The 21,171-nt window shown below is 40.4% G+C and overlaps 1 long non-coding RNA gene and 1 pseudogene across 1 annotated transcript; one reads left to right on the top strand and one right to left on the bottom strand.

Annotated features, from left to right (window-relative positions):
• Positions 1 to 361: 361 nt before the first annotated feature.
• On the bottom strand, positions 362 to 6,749 carry LOC119742747 (annotated as a pseudogene).
• Positions 6,750 to 7,458: 709 nt separating this feature from the next.
• Positions 7,459 to 21,068, top strand: LOC119742748. Its single transcript, XR_005272897.1, has 3 exons — positions 7,459 to 7,542; positions 15,275 to 15,459; positions 21,007 to 21,068. It is a non-coding gene; the product is annotated as an uncharacterized LOC119742748 (long non-coding RNA).
• The last annotated feature ends 103 nt before the right edge of the window (positions 21,069 to 21,171 follow it).

Here is a 21,171-nt window from a genome sequence, read left to right as displayed (position 1 = left end):
GATAATGTTCAACAGACGATCTTCCGAAAACTTACTCAGTTTTGAGACCGGAATTTCAGCCAACAAACGACGACAAACTGACAACAACTGACGATAGAATCAATGCTGGGTTCCTCAGCAACGAAAAGATCCCATCCTCGTCGCCAATTGTGATATTTCAAGTGTATAACTTGGAGGTTTTGTTGGACTGATCGAGATAGACAAACGGTACTATTGTGGTGCAATGCAAGCATGCTTTATTTGACCTTTTCCGTGACCTTTCTATGGAGCGCCTAGTAGCACAGAATAACACAAGTGATCTTGCATGTGATGGAATGCCTAGGATACAAAATGAATGGCTATGAATACTACAAAGCCCTAAGACAACACTGAGTGTACACTATTTACAAAATATGTCCGGTTTTATTTAGTTAAGTGGCTTTCAGGCTGTTAGTTCTCCCACATTTTAATGGTGGTCCCTCATTTGACATGTTGTCATCAAACGTTCTTTTGTCAAAGCCATCGGGGCAGAATATTTTTGGCATGCTGTTGGAAAGAACCAATTTTCAACTTTTGTTCTTGTGAAAATCCTGTTGCGTGACATCACAGCCTGTGTTGTGATGTGAATGAGTTCTACCTGATTGATAAACGTGACCCGACTCAGAGGTGGCATGTCTTGGTGACAGTCCCTCGCTTGTCAGCTGGTATGGAATGTCATTTGGTGACAAGTGAACGTCCTTATCCAAAGTCAAGGAGTAATGTCCCACAGTATCTCCGGGGTTATCCACGATGTTGTCGAGCGGCTCCGAATCCTCCTCAGACGTTATCGTCATGACGACTGTCTGCTCCATGTTCCCAAGGGTGCCCTCCGAGGACGACATCATGGCCATGTGTGAGATGTCCTGTGATTGGTCAGCCAGGTCTGGTACCAAGACTGTAGATTCAGCTGCAGATTCCTCGGGGGCTGATTTGGATAATGCGCAGGCCTGAGCGTACAGTCGTAGCTGTGCTAGATGGTGGTGCAGCAGCTGGGTGTGCTCCTCAGACATGTGTTGCAGTAACTCTTGCAAAATGGACTGGTTCTCGCTGTCGTTGGTTGGATGTTTCAAACTGGACGTGTGAATCATGGACAGCTGCTGCTTGAGTGACATGTTTGTGTTGGACAAATACTCAACCTGGAGGGCAAGACGGATGGGCAGAGAAATTATTTGTTGACAGATGGAATTTTAATAGACCAATCCATTAGGCTCTGCCCCATGATGTGTAACCAATCACAACCATGACAGCGCACACCAAAGTCTGACATTTATGCACTTCATGATGTGTGCAGTTGGAGCATGAATGCTTAAGAAGGCACATGTGTTGTTACCCAGTTATTTAGTGCAACTAGAGTTTGAGTGAAACCACGAATCCTCTACACAAGGATAAACGACACATCTGAGCTTGTGTACAAAATGTGTGCAACGGTTTGTCTGCATTTATCATAAGCAGCGTCAGCGCATAAAACAACGTAGAACGTGTAGAAAATGTAGAGCAATGACAACAACAGTGCACACCATGATCGCCCACAGCCATGACAGCTGGCATCCTGACAGAAATCTGACCACTGAAAGAACGCAGTCGCATTAGTGTGCCTGCATTAGTTCTGATCAAGGTATGTCCCCCCTCCCACTTTTGAGAAGCGATTGACGCCCTTGGTACCTGTTGCATGCAGGGAACAAGATCCAAACTCATTCTTAGACCAAGACCAGATGGAATGCCCACTCACCTTTGTACGAAGCCTTTCTATAGTGCCTTTCATCCTGTGCTCTGTCTGGGCCCACGTGGTCCGCTCCTGCTCAAGAGTCTTCTCCAGACGTTCCTTCTCCTGCAGCAGCAGCGACAAGTTGTGCTCTGTGTAGCAAGTCTCGTCCTCCAAATCCTCTTTGCTTCCTTCGTCTGGTATTTCAATAAGGACAACTGTTTACGAGAGGGAAAGGGTTGAGTAATTATCCTGGATAATAATTCCTGTAATAATGAAAGTTGGTCATCAAAAGGTCACTCCAGGTGTGGGCTACACAAAGAGGGGAAATGATGGGAGGGGTTTATGGAGTAGAAAGGTCGACATATATGTTGCGCTTGAATGGGACAGATGATATGTAGCGGTAAAAACAGGATACAGGCAAGAAAGTCCAAAGTGATGCAGTGTGTCAAGAAGATGTAATTCCTTGTAACTGGGTGCAAGCAATCACTCACTTCTTCAAACCTTATTCCTAACATTAGGTGGGCAAGGTGAAGGACAAATGCCAATATTTAATTAATCGTTGAAGTCAGCTCTCAAAATGTACTGCCACCCTGACTTATTAAAAAAAATTTTTTGCTTAGAACCTTCCTGAATCCTCCAAAATTCAATCAACTTAAATAACACCAATGGCACACCCTTTGCACCTTGTTATTTCAATTTGTAAAATCCACTGTCAATATTGGCCCTCATCCACCCCAACCCCCTAAAAAAATGCTGAACTTTTGGTTGTTGTTTTATTTATTTTATTGACCAAACAAGTGCAGGAGTGAAGACAACTGTATTAAACATGCTGTTGTCTACCCATTCCCTTCTTCCACTGCTGGTGGCATTATCCACCTTAACCTCTGGGTAGATGCTGAAGGATTATTGGAGGGTCAGGGTTAATATTCTTACCATCTTACCTTCCCCATTGGCAGTGCTCTGGCTCGGATCATTGATGCAGGCATACTGGTACTCGATCTGCGGCTGCTGCCCGTCAGTCTGCTCATAGCCCCGGGGATGATGTGTCCGTCTCCGATGGCTGCTGTGACTGGGGGACTATGAGGTGTGTTACCAGGCTGGTACTGTTGGGTGCTGGGTCAGTGTATGTGGTGAAGATCTAGTTGACATCCTGGGTAAAACTGGTGGAGAGAAGTGGTTGAGGATGATAAAATGAGACAAAACCTGCAGGGTTGCAAAAGATTCAATTTACACCGCAAATGTACAAGGAAAAATTAAAGTTCAAACTTAATTATTTTAAAAGACCCTAAGTGTTGGCATTTGATAAAATCCACCAAAATCCTTGTAAACTACCATACCTGCTCACAATTTCAACTGATTAAATTTATTTCATTGTTTTTTTTTTTCATGCAGATTAAAGGGGACCATTACATTACAGCAACAGCATACTCAGTTGTCTTGAAACAGCACTGAAACTGCGAAGGTAAAAAAATAAGTGCATTTTCAAACAGTTTAAGCCAAAAAGGTGTCTCTAATCATTCTCAAAAGAATAAATACTTGAGTCAAATGTTTGATTGTGAAATTTATTTCAGAGAGTCTTTAAAGCTATACATAAGTCCAATGAGCTCCGGAATTCAAGCATCAGGAATTTACAACATTTTCTGAGTGAACCATGGTAGTTTACCCACCTGTGCCAATGTTTAATAGCTTATCACTGTTGATGCAGTTTAAAGGGAATAAAAGTATGCTTGGAAGGTCTTAATCACTCCGTTTAAAACCGCTTGGAGTCGAAGGCGATGGTATTTATCAGCACCCAGACTCCAAGCGGTCTTAAACTTAAATACCGACCAAGCACATATTTATTCCCATTCATAAATACCTATTCGGTCAAAAAAATCCAAACCTTTTGGTAAAAAACCTGATTTTGCTCAACAAGTTCACTTCATGTTTTTTTAACACCCCTCTTTAGCTAAATAATGGAGTGTCCAGCTCGCGAGTAAGATGTTAACAACTCCTTTTTTGGAGATTGGCACATGCGTCGCACATACTGCGCGATGTCATGCAAAACGCACCTGGGGCGTTGCGTTGTGAATTAAGGACTATGAAATACTGACTCACTGGTAGCATTGCGCATGCCTACGTGAGGACCAATAAAATGGAAAGAGGCACTGGATTTCATAGGAGCCAAAATTTCAAGTGAGACTGGAAAAGAGTTGAAGACCAGCCAGCCATGTCTTTATCATCCGTTTTAAGACCGGCCACATGGCGGCTTCTCGACCAATAGGAATGGATAAACTGCCATAGGTATTTATGAATTGTGGTTTACATGTATTGTACGTGCAGTCTGATGTGCCCACTGGGATAAAATGAAGTACATGATTGTAAAATTGACCATGACATACTGTACCCGAGTAATAACTATCTGTATTGTGGTCTCTGGATTACGGAAGTGTTGCTGGTAGTGCTTCATAGCCTCGTCCCTCTTGCTGAACCTGTTGCGACAGTGGTAGCAGTGCTAGTGGGCACCCTTGAAGTATTTCTGCTCATGAATGATGCCGTGGACGATGCAGGATCTACATCACTGCAATATTTTAAGACCTGGGGAGGGATACAGTAGAGGATTGGTTTGGCAATTTTGACAAAAGCTGACAGCTATATGCACTTTGACAAAACATGAACTATGGATCTTTTTATATGGTTCTCTTGCTGTAACAGGCACAAGTAAGCTATTGACCTGAGTTAGGACTCTTGTTCAGGCAGGCCGGATGCAAAGTTTTTCCTGAGACACAGCCGGCGCTTGGGCATGGCCTGTGACAATTGAGTCTATCAAACACTGGTATCTGCTAAGAATAACCAGCCCAGGTATCTGTCAATTTCATAAAACTTCCACAAATTCCACTATCTTGTCCTGCTGTCCACTACCTTCAACTTATCTTAATTAACCCTAACCCTGCCACATGCAGCACAGTGCATCAGGTGGAAAAGTCTGGTGCACTTTGCTGCATTTCAGCAATCAACACCAGTGCATCAACAGCCAGTTCTGAAACAATGCCTCAGTTGTATCCTGCTTCGTTCGAGGACCACAGACTCCGAGGCAATTTGGCTTTGAGACTTTTGACCTGATGGATTTTGCTGCACTCGGCAGGCTTGTCACTTAGACAAGTGTTGCATGCAACTCACATGGACCTTAAAAGTCATCTTGTAGCATGACCTGTGAAGAGAAAGTGAAAAACATTGTCCTTTGGCTTAACCTAAAACATATTTCTGGGATCCAGTTACAAGTATGCGAGCGCTTGGTCTTGTTCCCAAATGCAAACTCATCCCCAAAGTTGATGCCTTTATCCACGTGCTTGACCCTGTAGTGCGCCTTGAGGAGAATCTCATCAGTGAAGAGACTGTCCTGGGAGCAGAATGGACAGTGCAGATGCGGAGCCTTCATCAAGGAGTGGCTACACTCCCTGTCTGTGCATTGTATGGGCGTCCAGTCTGCCTCAGCGCCTTTCACCCGCACTGATGGATGCGCCTACAGTTGCGAAAAAAAAACATGAGAAAAACTGTCAAGTAAACATGTATGATGTAAAAAAAAATGTGAATGTATAAAACGGCTATGCCAATAAAATCAGTAGAAAATCTCATATTCTACTCAAATCCAAATCTTCACAGCAGTTTTCAAAGTGGTAGTTCATAAAAACCAGGCATAAAACATTTAACAAAGAAACCACTCGCAGATGGGATCTCTTTTGAGACGGTGGAAGAGGTTTTACATGTAGAAGGCTTTCTTGGGGAGCCAACAGTCACCGCGGAAAGAATGTTGCAACCTGACCCTACTTCAGTGGTTGTGTAAAAAGTCTATGGAGAGTCAAAAAAAATTCAGTATTTCCTAACAAAATTGGAAATGTTTCTCAGTCCCAGATTCATGTTTTATCATTTTTCCAATGACTGACCTTCATTGAGATGATTTATGAGGGAAAAAGCAGCATCAGGTTGCAACATTCTTTCTGTCACCTCAGATGCTGAACCAACACGAGGAAGTGATGTAGAATAGTAGGGAGTACTGAGTACTACCCTAGCAGTCACTCCTAGAACTATGATGCTCCGCGTAGCGGAGCCTCATGGACAGAGAACCTCGCAAAATTGTTTGCTACTACAAAACACCAACTTAGTACAAAAACGTTCATCAAAACAGAGACATTTTCCACAGAACCGCTGCACAATTTGCCCATAAACTCCATACAATACCTCATGACATACGCACGTAAGTTGCGCCTAACAAACATCGCTGGATTCTGTCGGTTTTTAGGCCAACATGATGAAAAAATATGCCCTTTCCGCACTGTGCCAACCTGACTCTTGAAACGTGTACGCAGATTTGATCGATTGATGATTTTCGGTTCGCTCTGAGCACGCCGCAAGCAAATGATACGCGCATGCGCACAAATGCAAGTACCGTACCCCCCGCGGCGTGCTCCGAGCGAACCGAAAATCAGTGATCGGTCATTACCTTTGTGCACGTTTCTAGTGTCAGGTTGGCTCAGTGCAGAAAGGGCATATTTTTCATCATTTTGGCCTAAAAACCGACAGAATCCACCGATGTTTGTTAGGCGCAACTTACATGAGTATCCTCGACTCACCATAATTGAGGCAGATAACGCTTGCAACACGCGCGTGTTGTCCAACGCAAATTGAATGCGAGTGCGTCAAAACATATCCTGGTCATTTTTGGTGGACTGACGATATGTCATGGTCAAGAGGGATTGTGCTGCAATTAACCATTTTGTGGGGTTCTGTGTCTATGCGGCTCCGCTCACGCGGAGCATCATAGTTCTAGGAGTAACCGAATACCGTAGCAGCAGCCATTCAATATTCATTGTGAAGTGTCCGGAAACTGGACAATTTCACATTTTGCTTTCTTAAAATTACTTTTGCGACGAGGTGTCCAACTAAAGAATATTAACAATTTTCCACAATCTTTTGGGTACCTACCACATAGATAGCCATTTTCAATAACTCCTTTGTGTTGAAAAATCACACAAATTCGGGGGGGGGGGGGGATTCAAGGGGAAAAACTCAAAAACACTCCATGTTCAGCGTAAACAGCGCCCTCCAGAAAAAAAAAAGAAAACATGGGTTTAAAGGGTTTTTGAAAATTCGATTCATTCCCAGCTGCGGCTTTTTCTAATATAATTATTTGAAGATTATGAAATTTCAACACAGCTACTCAGAAAGCGTCAGTTGTCAAATAAAAATAGACAAATATATGTAGGTATAATTGGGCTTCCGTTGCGGGAGACGTATGTGTCTCGTAAAAAAAAAAGGATGCCAGTTCAATATATGAACCTGAAGCAGTTGGGAACTTCGATTGAGGCCGATTTTTGGAAAGAGTTCTTTATGTCTATGAGAAAAACTCAAAAACATTGATCTCCATGTTCAGCGTAAACAGCGCCCTCCAGAAAAAAAAAAGAAAACATGGGTTTAAAGGGTTTTTGAAAATTCGATTCATTCCCAGCTGCGGCTTTGTCTACTATAATTATTTGAAGATTATGAAATTTCCACACAGCTACTCAGAAAGCGTCAGTTGTCAAATAGAAATAGACAAAAAGGTATTATTGGGATTCCGTTACGGGAGACGTATGTGTCTCGCTAAAAAAAGAAGGATGCCAATTCAATATATGAACCTGAAGCATTTGTGATCTGCGATGGAGGCCGATGTTTCGATAGAGTTTGCATGCCCATCGAACGACACATGAGGGCAGCATTCAACAACATAAACACGTGACTGTACGGCGCTGTCAGTGGCCGAAACTGTACCTGTTGTCACCTTTGCCACTTTCTTATTACTGGTACGTCAGTATTACTAATTTTATTTAACCATTTAATAAATGGTAACATTAATTTGGTTGTTTATATTATCTATTGGTGCAATCTGCACTATTCTATTTAGTGAAACGTACTGCAAGAAGTGGCCATAGACGTACTGCGTTTATTGTATAGCGTGGCATCCATAGCCACGCACGGCGCGCTGAATCGCAAGGCACAAACCGCGCAGGAAAATCGTGGTTTCTATCCCAAAAATCCGTTCAAAATTGCAAAACGGGTGTCATTAGAACTGAGGAAAAACTGCTTTGATTGTAAAGGTGATTTTTGAGCAATAAAAAAAACACACTTTTGACTCCAATATGACCAAAACAAAACAGGGGCCCTACACTTCATGATCGCCGTAATGTTTCCCTAAATGACCTAGGCCTATCAGCCATCTGAAAGTGATATTTTGTCCTAAAAAGTCTAAATTATCAGTGACAAATGATGAATTTTTACCGAGAAAACACTTACAAATTTTCAGAGCAGTCCCATAGGGTTTGTGCACGGTGTGACAGTGTGACAAGTGATTAGTACAGGCAATATAAGGTTTGACACAGTGCATTTCTATAAGGTCCCTAAAATGACATACTAAAAGTCTTAAAAAATCGAGGTGGTGGAAATTTGCCTAATTTGCATAAATCCAAAATGGCCGCATATGTTAGGACTTTCGCATTGATTTGGTCATATTTCTCATACTAGGTGGATTTTAGAGGTACTTTAAACAACAGTTTTAGTCCTTTTACATTGATTTACTCATTATTTAAGTCCTAGGTGAATTCCAAGATCCCTATTTTTCCGAAATTTTTCAAATGCCGTATAATTTGCATAAATGCCGTATATCAATTTGCCTAATTAAAGTTAAAATAATGGATGCCATGTGTGGACATGTACCAATTGAGTGTTCCCTGATAATCCAAGTCAAATTTCGCACCACAGTGCATTGCTATAAGGTCCCTAAAAAAGTTGTTAAAAATCCAAGTGGTGGAAATATGCCTAATTTGCATAAATTCAAAAGGCCGCTAATTACATGATTTTCATATGATTTGGCGCGGCCATAATAGTTTATAGGCCGTTATGTACTTTTGCTTTTTTATGTTTAAGAAGTAATTTTTGCCATATTTGGAAAGAGTTTACCTCCCTAAGCCGGAAATGCATTGAAGACATTTTTTCCCAGCTACCGTGTGGCGGCCATCTTGGATTTCAAAATGGCCGACATTTCGGGCCTAATTTGTATCATAACTTCGGACTTGATTGTCACATGAAGTTTATTTTGATGGCAAACCCCATGTTTTTGATACCAAGGAACCTGAGTACATTATTGTTTATGGTGTACTCCAAATGGATGGCAGCCATCTTGGATATTTCAAATATATGGCCGCCATTTTCGGTTTATTTGCATAATAAATTTGGACTCGAATGGCGTACGAAGTCAATTTCGGTGGCAAACCCCATACATTTGATACCAAGTAATCTTAATGACCCATTGCTGATGATCTATCCCAGATGGATGGCAGCCATCTTCGATTTTTTTTCAAAATAGCCGCCATCTTGGATCTTATTTATAATAACATTGCACCTGAATGTCCTATGAAGTCCGTGTATTTGAATGAATTCAAGTAAATCACTGTGGACGGGGTACTTACAGTTGATGGCAGCCATCTTTGATATTTCATAATTGCCGCCATTCTGAACTATTTGCATAATACATTTGGACTTCAATGTCGTATGAAGTCACTATTGGTGGTGGCAAAGCCCATAAATTTGATACTAAGGAATCCAATCAGCACATTTAGGCATCCCAAATGGATGGCAGCCATATTGGATATTCAAAAATAGCGGCCATCTTTGATTTCATTTAAATAATAAGGTGGCACCTGAATGTCGTATGAAGTCCATTTTGGTGGCAAACTGCATGTTCTTGATACCAAGGAACCGAAGTTAATCATTGTTGATGGGGTACTCCACTGGGAGTATACCCCATCAACAATGATTTTCGTGGGTTCATTGGTATCAAAAACATGGGGTTTGCCACCAAACTGAACTTCATATGACAATCAGGTCCGAAGTTAGATACAAATTAGGCCCGAAATGGCGGCCATTTTGAATTCCAAGATGACTGCCACATGGTAGATAGAAAAAAATGTTACCAATGGATTTCCAGCTTTAAAAAGGTAAAGTCTATCCAAATAATTATGAGAAAAATTCCTTCTTTAGCAAAGAAAAATGCAGTGGCCAAAAATATGACATAATATGCTATCTAGTAATAACTCTCGTCCTAAGTTGCTTTAAACAACATTTTGTCATTTGACATTGGGGCCATTCAGTGTCAAATCACCCCCCAAAACTTTTAAATTTGAATCCCCAACCTCTTCAAATTGGATCATATTTAGTTTATGGGGTAATTTCGGCTGAAAAGCCGAAATTTTAAGTTTTAGCACAATCGGACAAACAGTTTTCGCGCTACCGCCCAGGCAATTTTGGTCAAAATAGACATTGCTGCCATTTTAAAATGACCATATTTCTATAATCATTGAGCCAAATTTGTTAACCTTAATTTCTTTTGAAAGGTTACATCATGAGAAATCCAAATTTACCATTGTTTTTTTCATGTCTGGGTTATTTTAAGTATAATGACATTTTGACCTTTAATTTGACCTTGAATTTGACCTTGTGGATCACCCGACATTGAGACAAACTTGGATGAAAATTAAACCCCAAGATGTTCGCTACAAAATATCAAAACATTGGGAAAGATATTTTTTGTTCGGTTTTTGGCTCATCTCAAAGTTGGCATACGCGTTGCAAAATGTGATATCCCTATGCAGTGTACTAGTGGATTTAAAGTACGGATTTTTTTTGTCCCTGAAATGTGTTAAAACTATTCCTTTTATTTTCTGAGTTAATTCATCAATCATTTTTTTACGGCCGTAAAGTGTTATGTAACTTCGGAGGTGGTTGCTAGGTGAATTATGCAAATCGTAATTCCTTTTCCCTTTGTTGCATACCAATTCCCGGCTTGCACCCATGCGGGAGGGGTATAAAACCATCGCCCACGTATTTTCGGATTGAGGTTTGCGGTTTTTTGGTTTATTTCTTTCCCGTATATATAATATGATTTTTTGTGATTTGTAACTCCTGTTTTGAATCCTCTGTTCTCTTGAGTTATTCCTTGATTTTTGGTCCGAGTAGAGCGGCGCAAGGGTTCGCTCTGCGACACAGGGATATCACATTTTCCAACACTTATACCAACTTTGACAAGAGCTAGAAACCTTAACAAAAAATATTATACCCCATAGGAAACATAGGATCTCATAAGGTACCTCGGACTGGAATGATGATGAAATCAATGTCGAAGGAAAAATTGTTGTTCAAAGTACTCCAAAAAGCAATGCAGGACAAGAGTTATGGCCAAATCAAAATTCATGTAATTAGTGGCCATTTTGAATTTATGCAAATTAGGCATATTTCCACCACTTGGATTTCTTTCCTTTTTTAAGGAACCTTATAGCAATGCACCATGGTGTGAAATTAATTTATGTACATGACTGGACTAGGATTATCAGGGAAAATTTTATTGTGACATGTCCACACATGACAGCCATAATATAAACTTTAATCTATGCAAATTAATAAATGGCATTTATGCAAATTATTATCGGCATATCGCAAATTTGGGAAACATAGGGATATTGAAACTTACCAAGGTCTAGAATAATGAGTAAATTCGCCTGATGATCGCCACGCAGTGTGCGTGTGCGTGAAACCAATGGTAGCAGAATAGACTGAACCTATATGTTATATATAGATTCATATATATATCATATTGCAGATAATATATATATATTACAGCATAATAAATGAATATAAATCATCTACAGATCTTTTCTGAAGTCAATGGGCATCTCAATAATAAATTAAGATCAATTCTCTGTGTTTAGTATTAAATATATTGTTGCAGCATCACTAAATATTCCATTATAAAGTAGCAAAAAATAGTGGTACTGGGTGTGGTTAAGAAACACATTAGAAAACTACTTTCCACCACTCGGATTTCTTAAGACTTTTAATATGTTATAGAGGAGATTTTTCTGAGTAATAACCTTTTTAAATGGTTTCTGTTGCAATTTGTTTGAGGTTACCCCTTAATTTTTCACATAATGCCTGTACTAGATGGCCGATATGGGAATCTTTCCCAATTAACATCAAAGCAAAGATTCCCATATGTGGCCATCACTTGCCACCCTGTGCACAAACCCTATGAGACTGGTCTGAAAATGTTTAAGTGTTTTTCTCAGTTAATACTTCAATATTTTCCTAGCTCTACTGAAAGGAACGCTGGAACTTCGGTACGCATTTTTCGTACAAATTATTCACATTGCCAGGTTCATGGGCCGGTACGTATGGTAAACCTAGCCAACTGTGCAAACTGCAAAGTGACACGGTTCCTGTGCCGTGCTGATCGGCCAATGTGGCCGTCCGTACCCGGTGACATTGTTGCAGTTTGCCATTTTTTAACGGCATTAGAGAATTACTTGCAAATATTACCGAACTGAATTTTTACACTCTAAATATATTTCCGTACCAAACTGTGTATTTCTTGCTATTTTATTTTTGATTTTACGGATGATCCTGCGGTTTTCTGATGAACCATTGCGCTGCCCGAGAAACGATTGCTTGTCTGCAGTCCATCATGAATCAATGATGATGTCAATTCAAAAAGTCGTAGTCAGTGATTTCGAAAGTTTACCTCTGGCAAAAAAAAAAATACCTTTAGGTTTCTTTAAGATAATGTAAACTTTTAGAATTGATCAAATTAGGTTTTGCCCTTCACCGACGTATAAACACTGTATACTCAGTCTGTTACCTCCCGAGTGAAAGTTGGGAAAAATCACTCCGGTGGGACTCGAACCCACGATGTCCAGTGCTTTCTAGTGCAGATGTCTTACCACTCGACCACCGAGCTAACGGGATCTGTTGGCCGGTTCGATTTGAACTTTAGCAGCGGGTACCGCATTAACTATTTATTGCCAAATCACCCAGTATTGCTGTTCCAATGTGCAAGGAAACAGGTCATCTCGTACCTTGGGCAACTCGTACCTTGGACAACTCATACATTTAATGTGACATCATTATGCCAACTCGTACCTTGGACAACTCGTGCCTTCAATAAAGACGTCTCGTTCCATTACGTGTAAAGTCAAGTCGTACTGAATCAATTAAAAGTACAGACTGATCTTGTAATATGTGTTTTAATTTTGGTTATTAGACTTCGCAAGAAAACGAATGCAGGAATTACTTTGACAGTCACCATATGTGAAGATGAAATGGTTACTCTCTCCTATTCATCTCAACATTTATTTCCATATTTCAAAGAACATTCAGGTAACTGTACAAAAAGGTCAAGAAACGAATGTTTGTTAAAAAAAATGAGATTTATGATTATGTAAAGACACAACTGAAAAAAAGTAAATTTAGACAAAGTAAATCTTTAAATTTGCTTTCTCTTATTTTGTCTCTGTTTAATTCTTTGCTAAAGCTCGTTCTGGATGAGAACATCATAAGCTTTGAACTTGCTACCTTGGTACTGGTGCATGCAGAATGCGCATCGGGCACTGAAGCATTATAAAAAAAAGTTTCCAAATATTCTTGAAGTAATAACTAACACTTCTTGGCAGCAATAATCCTTCTGTTTACAAAAAAGGCCCCCCCCCCAAAAAAAAAATGTACTTAAAGAAAACAAAATAAAAGTTTCCAAATATTCTTTAAAGGTACATGTACAGTCCATCATTTGCATGGACTGTACTTTGTTCGTTTGAAGCAACAATCGTGCTCAGAATCTAAAGAAGGGTACTGAACAACTAACGTGATGAAGTTTCAGCTCAGCTTCAGCTGTACATTTCAAGTAAACATTCTAGGATCTCGATTTCAAATCAAAAGATGCTGAATCTTGTTTTGAATTTGGCCTGAATTCAGTGTTGGAGACATGTTCTCACTGAGCTAATTGCATCCATGCAATGTCACGCACTGATCTGACGAATTAAAGCAAGCACGTGTGCGCCGTGTCAACGCTTGCGCGCACTTCACCAACTAAAAAAAGGAACTACTAACGGAAATTTCCAACCATGTGCCTTTAGACGCATCGTTGGAAAGGCCTTCTTTCATTGATTTCTTCAAAATGACAGCTTGCCAGAAAGAATAATTTCACAGGGAATTTAGTCCCCTTACTATCTTTCAACCAAGTAGTTATTCAACACTAAATATCGTTTTGGAAAGCTGCAAATGATGGACTGTAACTTTAAATGATCACTTAAACTTCTTGGCAGCAATAACAAAATATTGAGTGCATATGTACATGTATATAGCCACGTTCATGGGTCTATATTAAACCATATCTTATTTTTCTTCTGAAAACAACATTAGAATGTATACGTGTCATCAATAGCAGCCCCAATGCAGTATACAAGGTAGAAAAGCCACCAAAATCATAATTTTTGTCATATGTTAGTATAAAGCATGAATAATGAAATGTCTCTCCTGAAGAGAGTCAGAGCATACTGACCAGAACGTCGAGTTGATACCTCTGGTGCTTTTCAGAACCATTCTCAATAGTTGAGAAATTATTCTCCCATGGTGTTTCCGCAAACCTTTCATTATTTAGTACATGTATCTCCACCTTGCAAGGCCTCAACTCATACTTATAAAGCATAGTTCTGTTTCAAGTCGACCAAATGCTTCATAAATGATTGCTGCATGGTGTGAAGTACATGTAAGTTTAATTTCATCTGGGTTTGGATAATACGGGAAAAGGTAAAGTTTAGTATTTGCCAAATTTCACGGCCTCCGCCATTTTCCAACTGCTGGACAAAAACTAGATGTGCCTCCAGCTCTACATATCAAATTCGTGATGAGCATTTGAGCTGGAGTTTCTCATCTCCATCTTGTATTGCAAGTTTTCAATACCTTAATATTTGGCACTCTCATAGACAGTATTGAGAGTCCCAAATGTTTGGACTAGAGTTTCTTAAGCTAGAGCTGGGAGAACAACTATTGGAAAGAGTTCCACACCTGGACATCACTTGACACCCGGTGCACAAACCCTAAGAGACTGGTCTGAAAAATTTGAAGTGTTTTCTTCGTAAACGTTTCAATATTTTCCCTGCTAAATTTGACTTTTAAACATGTTATCCATTTCTGATGGCTGATACATGTAGGTCACTGTGGGGAAATATTAGTGATGTGCATGCAGCATGTAATATGTATGGAATTCTTCCCCAACTATTTTTTCCCTAGCAGTCAGAAAATGACGGAGGCCATGAAAAATTGCCTGAAATTGTCCTTTTCCCCGATTATCCAAACCTAGTTGAGATTAAACTCACCTAAATACCATGCAGCAGTCATCACAAAGCACAGGATCGACTTGAAACAGAACTACACTGGCTAAAATATGGGGAAACAATGATGATTTTGGTGGCTTTTCAGATAGAACCGTCGCGTTGCAGCCGTGTTATGGCGACATTTACAGCTCGCATCTCATACTGGTATGGTATCCACATATACATCGCACTGCATAGAGACATGTACACGATATGGTTACCATACTATTTTCAGGTGCACGTTGTGATTTCAAATTTCGACCCCTCCCCCTAGATATCCCACTGGTCATGGCTTGCAATAGTATACAACTGCTTTATGTCAGTTTCTTTATATTTCCAGTGTGTTTTTGGTCCAACGTAATAACACCAAAATGGATGAGAAGCAGGGACCAACTTCTGATGATGTCCCAACTGGGGAGGTAACGTCAACCACAGTTACAGAGGGTGATGTTGTCAAGATGCCAACAGATGTGGCCATCACTATGGATGCTATTCCCAATGAAGATGAGGAGGACAAATCCAAAGGTGACTTGTTATTCTTTTACTTGGTGAAGACGTTTGCTCCTTTGCCAGGTCAGCTACAAAAGTGTAATCCCATTCATGTGATTTTGTCCATTCTTGCTTATTGGAAACTTAATACTTTAACCCAGTGAAATTAATTTTGCTGCAAGATAGTTTTGTTGCTTTCCAGGTAATTTTTATAAATTGGGGGAATGAGGGTTCAATTTCATAAAAAAATTGCACCTTTACTTGGTACCCATACTTGGTGGTTATCCTGAATACTCCACGTGGAAGTCTAGCAAGGAGGCCTTGGGGAAGTGGAACTAAATTAAATCCTTAAAGGTGTTGTGGTTTGGGGCGTCTGTGGTGTCTTGAGGGAGCTTGTTCCATTTCCGGATAGTTCTGGGTAGGAATGACTGCATATAGATGTCTGTCCTTGCTGCAATTTCTGTTAACTGGTGGTTGTAAATTCTACGAGCCGGTGCTGGTTTGGGGACTATGGATGATGAGTTAATGTGAACTATGTTGTGTATTATTTTAGTAGGTAAGTAGGTAAGTTGGTTAACTTTCCTTCTCTCTTCCAGTGAAGACCAGCCTAGGGTTGTCAACATGTCGGTCACACTGCTCAGTCTGGAATAATCTCGCATTACGAAACGAGCAGCCCTCATCAGTTGCACTTTTTCCAGGGATGTTATGTTCTTAGCTACATGTATGTGAGGGTTCCAAGCAATGCTGCCATATTCTAGGTGTGGTCTGACTACTGCTAAGTACAGCTTTCCTTTGACTGATCTGGATGCAGAATGAAAATTTATTTTGATGAAGCTCAATATACGACTTGCTTTGGAAGTGGCATGTGCTGTTTAGTGATTCCAACTTAGGTTATTCTGAATGATTATTCCCAAATATGTGATGTTGGTTTTCTCTACGAGGTTGGATCCTAACATGGTGTAGTTAGTTTTGCCGGGGGCCCGCTTCCCGGAGATTCGCATGATGTTACATTTGCTGGAGTTAAATTTCATTCCCAGGTTTGCGCCCAGTGAGCCAAGTTGTCCAGGTCTTTTTGGAACATCAGTTAATCAGTTGATGAGCAGATCTTCCGATATAACAGTCAGTCGTCAGCGAAAAGGCGAGTTGTGCCAGTCACTGATTTGCTAATGTCATCGATGAAAAGTAAAAATCGATGGGGGCCAAGCACGGTGCCTTGTGGTACGCCACTGTCGACACTTTGCCATTTCAAAGATCTTCCATTTACCACAACTCATTGTGACCTGTTGTTTAAGAATTCCCTGATCCATCTCTGTGTTTTTCCCCTTATCCCGTAGTAGTCTAATGTTTGGACCAGTTTTTGATGAGAAACGATGTCGAATGCTTTGGAGAAGTCAAGTTCTGCCATGTCTGTGGTGATTTGATTGTTGTAATTGTGGGAGATTTCATCCAGAGTTGATACGAGTTGGGATTCGCAGGACAGGCCTTTCGTTCAGGATGTCGTGTTCCTGGAGGTGTTTAACTTATTGGCTATCAATGATGTGCTCTAATAACTTAAAGCAAACAGAGGTCAACGACACAGGTCTGTAGTTTGCCGGGTCTGCACGAGAGCCTTTCTTAAAAATGGGTGTTACGTTGGCTTCCTTCTAGTCAGATGGTAGAGAACCCAGGTCAAGTGATTGTTGGAATATGAATGCGAGTACTGGGGCAACTTCATTGGCAGCTAGTTTCAAGTTGAGCGATGTCAGTAACTTGAGGACTCCGCTAACAGACACGGTGATGTTTGTCAAGTCTGAGTAGGGACTCGGTGGTAGAACTGGCTGCACATCGGTGTCATCCCTGCTGAAAACACTACAGAATTGGTCTTGTAGGGTTTCAGCTTTTTCTTGGTCAGATTTGATATTTTTCCCATTGAGTTTTATAACCTGAACCCCTGTGTTGTCTTTACGAGTGCTGTTTATGTAGCGCCAACATTTCTGGGGGTTACCTGTAGATGTAGTTTCTTTTAAATGTGTGCGTTTAGCCCTTCGGATTTCGCTGTTCACTTGCTTTTGGGTCATTCCACCGGGTTGGGAAGCAGTGCATGTTACATCTATATATTTGGTTATATTATTAACAGTATCAATGCATTCTAAACAATTGCTCAATTTAATATTTGTCTTAAGTTGTTTCAATACTTGAGAAAGTTTGAAATGATTTGAAAGTACTTTGACAAAAATATGAGCAAAAATGTATTAATTCGGATGTAACATTGACACCGTGTCAATGTTGTATCCAAATATTCTTTTTTTGCCATTTTTTACACGTATGTAAAATATTACCCAAACTGACATTGCATATTTACAACTGGACACCTAAGCACCAAGAAAAGCTTTTGTTTTGGTATAGTCAGGGTTCAAATATAGCAGAAACAATACTTCTAGTGTGGATGTAACGGTGTAAAAATCACTCAATGGAAGTGTGACGTTGGGTTTTACACCGTGTCAATGTTACATCCACACAACTAAGCTATCATTTCTGCTCCATTTGATACCTGACTACCGTAACAAAAGCTTTTTTTATTGTGTTGCATGTATAGTAAGAAGTAAGCAAAGTGAATTTCTGTGATGTTTTGCAGAAATTTTTAAAAAAGTAACAAATGTCACATTTGGACGTTACACTGACACGGTGTCATTGTTACATCCAAAATGACATTTTTTGCTTATATTTTTGGCAAAATACATTGAAATCATTTCAAACTTTCTGCGGTCGTGAAACACCCAACAACAAATATTATGTAGAGCAACTGCTAGCAAAGCATTTATGCTTTTGTTAATATGGTCATATGTCACATATGGTTCCCCAACCCGGTGGAATGACCCTTTTGCAAAAGTTTGAATGTAGACCGCTTGTTACTGCCTTCACATAGCTGCGCTCTTTCTTCCTGCAGCAACGGATTAGGACAGTAGTGAGCCATGAGGGTCTAGAATGTCCCTGGACTGGTTTTTGTGGTGCATTGTACTAATTCGTTAGTTTTCAGCCTGTCCCTAAAAATACTCCAATTTGCCTCAACTGTTCTGGTTTCAGGAGATGACTGCATGAATTCGGTCTTAAGCTCTAGCCAGATTTATTCAGCTTGGATTCATCCACATCATTCCACTTGAAGATTGTCCTAGGGGGCTTGACAGAGCGAGGTGCGGTGATGTTTATGTCAGCTAACACTGTTGCGTGATCGCTAATTCCGGAGTTGCTGTAAACATTACAAACCAGAGTTTTACGTGTGGTGAAGAGCAAATCTAAGATGTTATATGTTCCTGTAACTGGGTCTCTCCTTGTAGTAAAATTTGCCTTTTGTTGGAGATTGTAGTCATCTGCGATGTTGATCATTTTGGATTGAATACCGTTTGCCGAGAAAGTACATGTACCAGTCCTTGAGTTCCAAAGCATGCCCGGGATGTTGAAGTCTCCTGAAAGAATGATGAATGGGGAGTTTACCTGAGCCTGCAATTTACTCAGACTTCTGTCTAGGTTTTCTAGAGATTCTGGCCTGTAGGAGTCGGGGGCTCTATAATATGCAGATGAAGATGTCCTCTCCTTTCGGCTTGAGCGGTAGTTGGCACCAGAGTAATTCACAACCATCTTCAGAAAGTTCAATGGCTGAGAAACCATCCTTAACCAAGATAAAGACACCTCCGCCACATCTGTCGTTTCCTCTGTCCTTGAACCTTTGTTCAACTGTCAAACTTGTGAATTTCTGATGAATGAATGCAAAGTTTACAAAGCCATTCATATCTTAAAACATTCATTCTTTTATAAAGCCTTGTCCGCACTGGACTTTCTTTGGTCAAACTTACCGAGACTATGGGTACTTTTCCCATTTTAAGTCCAGTGCGGACAGCGTGGGACATTTTCCTCTCAGTTACTTTTCCTGAGTCCAGCGGTTACTTTTACTGGCCAACTGCTGCCCAGGAAAACTGACCACGCACCCAGGAAAATTGACCAGGTCACTTTTCCCGAGACGATAAGTCCAGTGCGGACAGTGCGAGTCGGTAAAAGCGGCTCAGGAAAGTGAGATCCGGCCCGAGCGCGAGTATCATGCATACAGAGACCGCACTATCCCACACGTGATGTGGCCAAACATTTTGTGGAAACACGTACCGGTACGCTGCGGTGTGTCAAGTCCGAGCGGTAAAATCTCGTTATAAATATATTTTAACGGAGAATACATTCACAGAAAATATCAAGATCACATTCTGGGAAATACTTTGCAGTTATTCTTTTTCTCCACCAATGTTTGTTTTGTATTTTCTACGATCTAAATTCGTCCTGTTACGCCGTGTAGTCTGCATGGCACCGTACGTAGGCCGCAGTCCCTGGTTCCAGTCCTACATCATAGCTTTGATTCTGTTAGCAGGCGGTGGGAACCAGCGATTACCAATGGAACTGCTGCCGCATGGCTTCGATGTCGTCCATCACAAATGCGTCAGAAGAGTAGGCATTTTCGTCAAGATTTATCGTGTCAAGATGAAATAACATCGTATGTAACGATTATATTGTGCATTTTAATGGTGTGTTTGATATTATACTGTGCGTATCGGGGGCTGAAAAAAATGTGATCGGAATTTATTTCCTGTGCACGTGACTGTGACAGCTCGGTCACTTCTCCCACGCGGTCTGGGTAAAATTTGCTGTGTCGAAAGTCCAAGTGCGGACAGTGGTCACATTTGACCATTTCTCATTTGACCATCGTCTCGGTAAAACCTTCCAAAAAAAAAGTCCAGTGCGGACACGGCTTAAGATGGAATTTTGTGTCGGGGTGATGTAAATCAAATTTGGTTTTGCCCTTCACCGACTATCCATCTTATGAATAGTTAATGCAGTACCCGCTGCTATGTACATCAGATTTGAACCAACCAGCTTGGTGGTCGAGTGGTAAGATGTCTGGACTAGAAAGCAGGAGGTTGTGGGTTTGAGTCCCACCTGAGTGATTTTTTTCCAACTTATACTCGGGAGGTACCACACTGAGTATACAGTGTTTATACATCGGTGAAGGGCAAAACCTAATTTGATTCATTCTTTTGTTGATTAATACAAAGCCCATTAAAAAAGGCAAATAAAAATATCAAAATATTATGAGGCATCAATAGAGTATCAAGTATCAGAAAAGCATACTAGTTCAAATACCAGAATGGTGATAGTACATACATGTAGCATTATTTGTGCTTGGCAGTTTTGAATTACGCACACAAAAACAGCAGCTTGTAGAAATTGGTCATTTTTGGGAACCGTCCAAATTCAGATATTTATATATAGGTTTATCTCTAACTTTACAAAGAGGTTCATATTTTAAAGCATTAATTTTTTGTCAGGTACTGTGTACAATTGCTGTACATCTATATATTAACAGTATTCAACTTTGGGATGGTTTTTATTCAAAATTTGCAATTCATTGATCTGTTTGTCAGTGTGAACTGATTTTGTTGTGCAGTGTCTCACTTGAAAACTCATAATTAAACTTACAAATATCTCATGCTTAAAAAGAATCAAAGTAAATTTATTTTCTCTGATTGGAGTTGGTTTTTTAATTTGTTCGTTTTTGTCTATCAGGTCTTGACCCACAAGATAACCATTCCACCAGCACCTCTGACGTACCGGTGACTGGCGCTGCCATAACGGATCCTTATCACTATCGGACACAACAGCACTTCACCTCAGAGATCTTCAAGATTGAGATCCAAAACCTCCCAAGACATTTTGGATTTGTGGTGAGTT

Source organism: Patiria miniata, unplaced genomic scaffold (genome assembly GCF_015706575.1).
Source record: "Patiria miniata isolate m_02_andy unplaced genomic scaffold, ASM1570657v1 HiC_scaffold_6, whole genome shotgun sequence".
Lineage (NCBI taxonomy): Eukaryota > Metazoa > Echinodermata > Asteroidea > Valvatida > Asterinidae > Patiria > Patiria miniata.
The sequence above is the reverse complement of the archived record's forward strand: the minus strand, read 5'-3'. Positions and strand labels throughout refer to the sequence as shown.